Here is a 10,664-nt window from a genome sequence, read left to right on the forward strand (position 1 = left end):
AACAACTGCAGTGTTTGTGACTAATCTTTCAGCTCCCTCTCTTCTGCTGTGGGTTGAATTCAGTTCAGTTCAGTTCAGTTCAGTTGCTCAGTCATGTCCGACTCTTTGCAACCCCATGAATCACAGCACGCCAGGCCTCCCTGTCCATCACCAACTCCCGGAGTTCACTCAAACTCACATCCATCGAGTCGGTGATGCCATCCAGCCATCCCATCCTCTGTCATCCCCTTCTCCTCCTGCCCCCAATCCCTCCCAGCATCAGGGTCTTTTCCAGTGAGTCAACTCTTCGCATGAGGTGGCCAAAGTATTGGAGTTTCAGCTTCAGCATCAGTCCTTCCAATGAACACTCAGGGCTGATCTCCTTTAGGATGGACTGGTTGGACCTCCTTGCAGTCCAAGGGACTCTCAAGAGTCTTCTCCAACACCACAGTTCAAAAGCATCAATTCTTTGGTGCTCAGCCTTCTTCACAGTTCAACTCTCACATCCATACATGATCACTGGAAAAACCATAGCCTTGACTAGACGGACCTTTGTTGACAAAGTAATGTCTCTGCTTTTGAATATGCTATCTAAGTTGGTCATAACTTTCCTTCCAAGGAGTAAGCATCTTTTAATTTCATGGCTGCAGTCACCATCTGCAGTGATTTTGGAGCCAAAAAAAAAATAAAGTCTGACACTGTTTCCACTATTTCCTCATCTATTTGCCATTAAGTGATGGGATCAGATGCCATGATTTTCATTTTCTGAATGTTGAGCTTTAAGCCAACTTTTTCACTCTCCTCTTTCACTTTCTTCAAGAGGCTTTTTGGTTCCTCTTCACTTTGGGCCCCTCCAAATATTCATATGGTGAAATACTAATCCTTAGTACCTCAGAATAACCATATTTGGAGTCCAGAGCCTGTATTTTCAACCATTTCTAGCACTGTTCCTATCAGGTTTCCAGAGTTAGTTCTAGTGTGAGTTGCTTTGCTTCAAGGGTCAAAGCATCACTGAAAGATTTGGGCTAGGTAATACCCAAAGAAACTTTCATTCTAAAGTCCCTCATAAACTAGTAGATTCCCTGGCTTAAAATAACCTATTCAGAGATTATTTGGTATTTTTTTCTCCCTTGGGTGTTATATAGATTCCCATTCTACATCAATTCAGTTTAAAATATTGCTGTTAAAAGATGAAGGAGAGGACTGGAGAGATCATTCGTTCTGCTAATTACACTTGGCCAGTGTTAATTCTTTTAAAGTAATTCTATTCCCCAGACAAATACACAGTCTGAAAATTGGGGCCATTTTTATGGGGCCTGAGCATTTTGTTGATAGGAACATGGCTTTTCTTCTCTTTAGTAAGACTAAAGCTTTCCAAGATTTTGCAATCACTTTTTCAATTTGTCAACTCACTGGCCAAAAAAAAAAAAAAAAATTCCATCTGACTTTTCTAGTTTTTGGCATTTTCCCAGAAAATTCTGGGATGAAGATTCCGTTTCAAATTATTTTAATGGCCTTTAATCCTGAGTACAATCATCTTCATTCTAGGTTTATTACTAAAAATTCATTGGTCTAAAAAAATAATGACATTTATTTGTCTAAGATGGAAATTAAAAGTACTATGACTTCATGGCTATTTGGATGTATGAATAGGTGTTCAAATGTCTTAGCCTTGAAAATGTCAAGACATTGTCCAAATTCTTAACCAAGACTTGCTTAAAAAAAGATTATTTTAAAATTAAAAGAACTGGAAATCGAATGTCACTTGCCAAACTTTTTGATCATGGCTTAGATATCACAATTTAGATCATTTCAGTGAGAAACATTGCCTGGCGAATAAACATCCAAATTTAGCAGGAAAGATTGCCATCAATGCAAATAAATCACCACACTTAGAAGCTGATGTACCCACTTAAATTATTTTCCAGATATGTACTTTGAAAAACCCTTGGGGGAGAGTTTCTTGACTACTATAATCTTGAGAACTACCTCTAACTCCTAGTTAGCACCATTTGCATTGCTCTTTCAGATTTTGCTAAGATTGGGGTTTCCTTGACTATTACTAGCATTGTTTTAGCTGTTCTAGGGTTGTATTTTCCCTCTATCTTATTCCACAATTTTATAATAGCTAAAAAGGTAATACTGTAAATAAACAAACAAACAAAAACAAAACCCTAAAAGTAAGCCAAACAAATGCCAGAAAGTAACTCTACAGCAATTTTAGCTTATCTTTTTGTAATAGGAATATTTTTAAATATTCTCAGTTTCAAACAGGGCAACCACTCTAAGTTCACCTTTATCTCTAGTCTTTCTTTATCCTTCCCCAGACGTGAGAAACAAGTGGAATTCGATTTCACTTAGACCTTGGTAAAGCAACTGGAGACACACTTCGGTCTTATTTGTAACCATGATAGATGTCACAACATTCAGTACCAGAGAAGTCTTTCATTTTTGTACTTTTCCCAAAGGGTTTCTAATTCTCTCTTCAGAGATGAAGTATCAGGCAGCAGTCAGCCAGGTTCCAAATAATTCTTTTACTGCAAAAGTAAAATGCTTTCTTTGTTTCTCAAGTAAACCCATCTAGCAACTGCTGAACTGAAGTATTAAATGCACAAATTCCAATAGCATGAGTCCAAGATCTCCCTCTTTGAGAGAATGAGAATGTTTAACTTCTGATAAAAGAATCCTCTCTCACTTGTACCTTTTCCACCTCAAGTTTAGAGTGAGGACAAAGCTGGAAGGTTTGATTATTCTCTTGGAATGAAAGCTGTGATGCTCTCTCCTCTCTCTCTTGCCCCTCCTCTTCTTATTCTTCTTTTTCTTTCCTTTGTTATTATCATTTACCTAGTTCATATTTTTGGCTGTGCTATACAAAGGCTTTCTCTAGTCGCAGTGTGTGGAAGCTACTCTACGTTAAGGTGCAGGGCTTCTCAGCACGTGACTTCCCCTGTTGCAGAGCACAGACTCCAGGCCCATGTGCTTCAGCAGTTTCCGTGTGCGGACTCTAGGGTGGGTGGGTTTCAGTAGTCGCAGCAAAAAAGCCCAGTAGCTGCAGCTCACAGGCCCTAGAGCACAGGCTCAGTATTTGTGGTACATAGGCTTAGTTGTTCCATGGCGTGTGGAATCTTCCAGACCAGGGATCGAACCTGTGTCTTCTGCACTGACAGGCAGATTCTCATCCACTGTGCCACCAGGAAAGTCTTTTTCTTCTTCTTTCTCTCCTTCTTTCTCCATCCTCGCTCCTCCTTCCTTCCTCTTCCTCCTCCCCTTCTCCTCCATCTACTTTTCTTCACCAAAGACAATATAATGTGAGAATGTAAGCTATGACAACAAACATAAGCCACATTGATAAAATACATGATTCAATTTATTTTCAACCCAAATAGGCTATTTAAAAAAAATCATTAATAGTGTTACTTAAAACCCTCATATAATTACCTCCTTTAAATATCATAAGATTTCCATGAGGTAAATCTTGTCCTTATTTTACACACCAGGAATTGGAGGCTCAGGAAATTTATATTAACTAGCCAAATTTCATACAGATGGTGAAATCTGCAGCTGAGGTTTAAACACATATCAGTCTCATCCAAAAGACTATGAACTATTCGGTAGACATTCACACCCATTTTTGAAAGGAAGAAAATGAAGCAAAGTTTCCTGGCTAAGTAGGTGGTTTAATACAGCAGAAAAAACATTCAGTGGGAATGGGTTATAGTCATGGTTATGCCACTAAGTATCTGGTTGTGTGATTACTTCTTTGATCTTTGTTATCTTCATACCTAAATCAAGAAGACTGGAATAGGTGACACTGCATTCTTTGGAGCTCAAAGATTTTGTTATTTTTAACTGATTCAAGGCCACAGAGCTAGACTTTGGGATTTCCAGGTAACCTGACTATCTCAGTATTCTTCCTATTTATTGTTCCCCTTGATGAGAAGGAACCAGAGACACAGGCCACCCAGGTAATTGCAGGAAGCAGGGCTAGACATGTGCCATCCTGCAAAGGAGGTAACGGTAGACTCTGGCTCATCCTGGGTTGTTATCCCTTTTGCTGTCTCTCTACAGCTTATGGTTTCCAGACTGTCCATTCAGTCTTCAGGAGCCTTATCCTACCCGAAGGCTGCTCAGAGGAACTGAGAAGGAAAACGCAGATAGAAAGTAACCCATGGGCTTGTCTCAGTTCTTATACTCTTGAGAAGAAACGGGTTACTCGGTTTTGTAGATACAAACAAATCACTTCCTCTAGATCTCGGGTGGCCCCGGCCGCAGCCTGAAGCAGGGCTTCGGTTCCTGGTATTGAAGTCAGGTTGGGATGGTGAGAACACCAAGGCCGGGCCTCTAGACCAGAGCTCAGCAACCAGCCCCTGGTCCTTCGACTTGGCAGAAATGAATGCCCACAAAGACAGAAAGCAGTGAAACAAAGTATTTACTAGGAGGAAAAGAATACAGTATGTGTGGATAGACATGGGCAGGCTCAGAGTCACTAAGTCACCCTCCTGGCAGTTTGAGTCACTTTTATGGGGCATTTCTTCCGGGTTTTCCTTTGACAAACTATTTTTATTTGCCTCGTCCTGAGTCCATATTTAGTATTTCTCAGGAACCTCTCATGTGAGTATGTTTGTCTCTTAGCCAAAACAGGTTCTAGTAAAGAGGCCTGTGGGTAGTGCACATGAGTTATCATGAGGTGACGCCGCGACTCTTCTTGACCGCCAAGGAGCATTTCTGTGCATGCGTAGTCAGGGAGGTCGCCTTAACCCTGAGAATGAGGAATGTGTGGTCTTTTATCTCTTATCTGGGCAGGGCCCAGCCTCCCCTCATCATCCTGCTTTAATGGAGTTTCTGCTCTTGAGGAATTTCCGTCTACAGGGGAGGAACTGTTCGGCCCAGGGACCATCTATCTCCTGCTTCACTCTTTCCTTAATTCAAATGACCAGTGCATACTATTGTACTTTTTTCCAATGACCTCACCCCTACAGAACTTTCTCACCCGTGTAATAAGCATCCTCTGCCTTCTACGGTGATTCCTGATTTTACTATGCCCTGAGATGAATCAGTAATATTCTTTCCTTTAGGAATACAAAACTTCCAAAGTTTTGTTTGTTTGTTACATATTTGCCTATTTGTTTTCTCTTCCTTTCCCATGCAAATAACCCTGGTATCCTTCTAAAGAATCACCTTCTAAGTTTAAATTAGCTAGAATTGATTTTGGTAATAACTCAAAGAAGCTGAATTGATTCAGGATAGTGTACTTCTTCACATCTTTATAAAATGTATCCTTGCTCAGATTCTCTTAACTAATTTATGAAATCTCTCCACACATCTTATCTTGTTCTTCCACACTTGTCATCAGCTAATCTGTATTGTCATTGTTGTTCAGTCACTAAGTCGTGTCTGACTCATTGGAATCCCATGGACTGCAGCACGCCAGGCTTCCCTGTCCTTCACCATCTCCTGGTTTGGTCAAACTCATGTCCTTTGAGTCGGTGTTCCATCCAACCATCTCATCCTCTGTTGCCCATTTTCCTACCCTCATTCTTTCCCAGCATCAGGGACTTTTCCAGTGTGTCTGCTCTTTGCATCAAGTGGTCGAAGTATTGGAGCTTCAGCTTTAGCATCAGACCTTCCAATGAATATTCAGGGTTGATTTCCTTTAGGATTGACTGGTTTGATCTCCTTGTTGTCCAAGGGACTCTCAAAAGTCTTCTCCAACACCACAATTCAAAAGCATCAATTCTTTGGCTCTAATATGTATTATTTAATTTGTTTGCATTTTCTTATTGTTTTATCCCTAACAGGATGTATGTTTCACAGAGGCAGATATTTCAGTCTTTTACTTCTAGTGCTCTGTCTCCAGCGCCTACCATACTCCTGGCACATATAAGCCACTTTGTAAATATTTGTCGGATGCATAGACATTTATGGCATCAAAGTATTGGGGTATCATTTATATCCCTTACTTAGGACATTGAATCTCCTAATAATAAGCTGTTCTTCTTTCTCTTCTTTTCTCTTCTTTGTCTCTCTCTCTTTCTCTCTCTCCTTTTTTCTACAAGGCCAAACTTGTTGTTAGTTCACCTTTGCAAACTGACAGATTTTTAAGATAATACAGAATAAAATTTTCCCTGCTATACATGTGTCTAGGGCTTACCATTCTCACTTATCTAATAATACAGAATAGAAAAATAAGATTTAGGTGTGGGCTTGGAGAAAACTCAGGCTGTTTTCAATGTTGTTAGCCTCTGTTGTCTGACTCTCATCAAGAAAAAAGGTGTCTTCTACTTGAGCCAATGTTGTCATGCAGTAACAGTAATGTAATGTTGGGCTTACAAACCCATTTCAAAGAAATTTGCATGCGTAAGACCTTGACTTCTGTGCATTTATTCTCCAGATGCCTGAGGTGGAGAAGAGTAGTGGAATGCAGGACACATACAGACAGGGTGAGCCCTTGGTCTTGGCCATCGTTTAATGTCTTTTTCTCCTTGGATACAGGAAATTGAAAAGTTAAGAGAAAAGATCAATGCTAAGAAAATATAATAAACAGAAACAACTTGATGAAGATTCCTTATTCCACCTGTAATTCATCAGATTTTCTCACATTATTTTTAAAAATGCACCAAGACATTCCATTCAAAGAAGTAAGTTCATTGTTAGTTTAAAATAAACATGCACAAATTCTAGATGACACAAAACTTTTTTCTTTTGTTCTGGGAGATCCTTTATAGTGCTTTTTATCCTTTCTGTCAGGAACCACAATAGGATCAGTAAATTGTGACATTTAAATCAGTTTTACTGATTATAGGAGAAAAATGGAACATCTGCAAAATCTCTTTAAAAAAAACCTTTTCAGAGATTAACTGGCCTTGCTTTTTATGTTTTTCACTAGAGAGTAAAGAAAATTTTGTGATCTTGCATCCTAATGATTAGTTAAGAGAAGTATCAGAAATATATTTAGGTGTACCAAGGGCCCATAGTTTCTTATGAGTTTTTTGTGATCTAAAGGGCATTTCTTTTTATTAGTTTACTCCTTCTGGACTGAAATCTTTGATTCCTTAGCACTACCTCTCCATTCTCTACCCCAGCTCTCTCCCTAGTCTCTGAGGAATGGATCGTTATAGAATCTTCCTAGAGGGACAAAATATCATCACTTAAAGACATCTGAAAAAAGTAAAAGCATATGAAATTATCAACTTAAGTTGTAAAATGTGATGTGGTCTAGACATTCTCAGATATTATAAAGATTACATGTTTTTAATAAAAACCAACATTATTGATATCTTATGAAAAAAATCCTACCCTGGCTAATAAATTTGAGTCCTTATCATCATCTACTCTAAAATGTTAAGGGAGAAAGAGAAGTTCTGAAGTGCTTAATGCAATTCATTTTCATGCTCTGTAGCTCCCTCCAACCCATATTTCATGCCCTGGAGAACCTCCCTGGCTCACTGATTGACTGAATGTAGTATCCAGTGGGTGTCATCAGCAATAATTCTAATGCTTCTTTAAAGACCTAGTTTGACCCCTCAATACCCTTAATTTATAACACTTTCTCAAGCCCATGTCCAAATGCTTTGGTGGAGGTTGGGGAGGGGATTTAAATACCACTTTTTCTATAAAGTCTTTACTGTCTCCCATCATGAAATCAAATCATATTCTCTTTCCCTGAACGTCCTTCCTTCCAGCTGTCCCTCTCCCTACACTTCCATTGCTTTCTTTCTTCTTTTCTTTTCTTAATCTGAGTCCTATGACATTCCCCACAATCTCATGCCACATACCCCTTAGAATCTTGCATGAAGTTTGTTTATTTATCTCTTCTCCACCTCTTTGGAAGATGAGTTCTATGGAAGCCGTGTTTATCTCCATCTATTTAGATGATTACTGAAGGTAACACTTTTACCAAAAAGTGTTCTTGGCTCGTGGACAGATACAAGGTGGCTTCCCACCTGTAACTGATATCTGCTAAATGTGCCAAAGCATCTGTTGTGCTGGATCAGTGGGAAAAGAGGAAAGTTTCCTTTCTCTATACCCGGGAATAAGCTCATGATAACAAAGAAGCCAGCAAGATGAATTAACACTAAAGACCAATTAATATCTTTTGCAAAGATGTTTGTAAGTTTCCCAAGAGATAGATGCAATGCCTAGAAACAGGGATCCTGTCAACGCTGGAGCTGATCGTTTGTCTCCAGCGCACCCCTCCCAGCCCGAGGGGCTTTTAAAATGGATTGTCATGATAGATTCCATCTGGTGAAAATGGAAAGAAAACCGTGCAGATTTTTCATTACAGGCCCCACATTGGCATAGCAGCCAACTGGCAGAGGGTACATTCAAGGTTTCTCGTTTTTCTCTCCCTTCTCATAAGCTATGGAAAGTTCTAAATTTTAAAGGACAACACGGCCATATTTCAGAGGTGACAGAGTGAAATTCTACACTGTTTTCTCTACCTCAAGCTTAAGTAACTCTTTGACAACTGATTATTCTATAGTTAAAGAAAAGCCCTCAGCTTTGACTACTTCTGCCACAGGCTCTGGTCTTTCTGGAAGCACAAAGGGGAAAAAAAAGTGGTTGATGTCAGGAAGCACATTTTAATTAAAATAGAGAACAAAAATTTGCAGAGTATTTTGCTTGATCAGTCTGAATCAGTGTCACCATGACATCATGATAAAAGTACAGATTTCTAGGCTCCATTTCAAATGTACTAAGTCACAGTCTCTGAAATGGAAGCTTTGGGACGTGAAAATTGGACAGGTTCCCTGGATGATTCTAAATTTTAAGAATCTCTTAGCTAAGGGTATGGAAAGAATATTGAAAATTTCTAGAAGAAATCTTCATTTAAAGATATGCTTCCTTTTAACTTTTTACGTGCTTTATAGAGAATATTATTATTAAAAATTGAATTTAAATCACAGTTCTGAGAATTTAGAGAAGAGTAAAGTGTGAATTTAAAATTACTTTGAGATACATTCCCTAATAGTCATAGAGTGAATAAGTTAAAAGCATTGCAATTAGGTGGTCTTTCAAGGACTTAAAAAGCCAAAAAAATCAAACATACTTGCATAAAGTTTATGGATTTGAGTTAAAGTCCTAGAAATGATTGTAGGGAGTATGTTGTCAACTTTATGAAACCAATAGCTTGGAGGCTTTTTGAGTAGTTGAAAATGAATTTAACAGTGAAAATATTTATTGTCCTTTGGCTGAAAATATTATCTGAAATTAATTTGTTTGGCTTGGGAGAAATTTGTGAAATGTATAGTGAATTATGTAGCCAGTTCTTTTTAGATTTATAATGTTTCAAATAAAATCTGCAATACCCTACCTGAGAGGAAAAATGCTTAGTGGCAAGTACTCCTTAGCCAAGTCACATTAGATTCCAATAACTTTGCTTTACTTTACAAGAATTCTTTTTTATAAAATGTGTATGCTTGTTCAATTTTCCCTTGGATTTTTCTTTTTTTCTAACAATTCTCTTTAGCCAAATCCCAAGCAGATGTAAGAACAACTTTGACTATGATGGAAAATACACAGAGGTGAGAATAATAACAATCATGTCATTTTGGGTACAGATTAAAAAAATTTTTTTTGATGTATGGTTGAGTTACAATCTGTTCATTTTTACTTTTTTAAAAATTTATTTTATTGTATACAGATCTCTCTATAAACAAAACGCTTGAGCTCACTATAAACCTTCAAGTGAATGTGAAGAAACTATTTCGTAGTTTGAGGTGGCAAGGAAAAAGATATTTTGAAATTCAATGTTGAGGGACTTCCCTGGTGGTCCAGTGGTTAAAACTTCACCTTATAATGAAGGAGATGTGAGTTTGATCCCTGATCAGGAAGCTAATATCCCACATACCTCATGGCCAAAAATCCAAGGCAAAAAACAGAAGTAATATTGTAACAAATTCCATAAAGACTTTAAAAAAATGATTCATATAAAAAAAATCCTAAAAAAAAGAAAATCTGAAGTCCATCAGTCCTCTTGCTGAGGTGTTAAGTCCAATTTCAGTATGGAAAGACTGCACACAGACATTTCTGAAGGCTTCAGACTGTCATCAGAACCGGCGCCATCTCAGGTGGTCCAGGTGATTATGTTTTCCCAGGTATAATTAGAAAGATAGGTTTTTACAAAATTTAATTGGATAATGGTCTTTCCTTACTGGTTTAGTAAGGTAAACCCATCTTCGTGAACAGCAATCTCACACCCAAACTCTTTCTCACATGCACGAAAAGACCTTATGCAAGAAATAAGGTTTTCAGAATCAAGTGTGCATGTGTGCTCAGCCACTCAGTCGTGTCTGACTCTCTGAGATCCCATGGACGATAGCTTAGGCTCCTCTGTCCATGGGATTTCCCAGGCAAGAATATGGGAGTGGGTTGCCATTTTCCTTCTCTAGGGGATCTTCCTGACCCAGGGATCTAACTTGGGTCTCTGGTGTTTCCTTCATTGGCAGAAAAATTCTTTACCACTGAACCACCTGGAAAGCCGTCAAATTCAATAGACACAATTAAAATGATATGATATGTATCATTCCCTAGAATCTTCGTAAAGCCAAATTGAGGAAAGATAGCTATTTGAATTAGATTTGAGGAAAAGTTTGGATGGTGTGACATTTCCATTATAAAAGATAAGAACTATCTCAGAGAGGATTTATTACAAGCTTCTCTAGTATCCTGGTGGGTATTAGACT

The sequence above is a fragment of the Bos indicus x Bos taurus genome, chromosome 5 (assembly GCF_003369695.1).
Source record: "Bos indicus x Bos taurus breed Angus x Brahman F1 hybrid chromosome 5, Bos_hybrid_MaternalHap_v2.0, whole genome shotgun sequence".
NCBI lineage: Eukaryota > Metazoa > Chordata > Mammalia > Artiodactyla > Bovidae > Bos > Bos indicus x Bos taurus.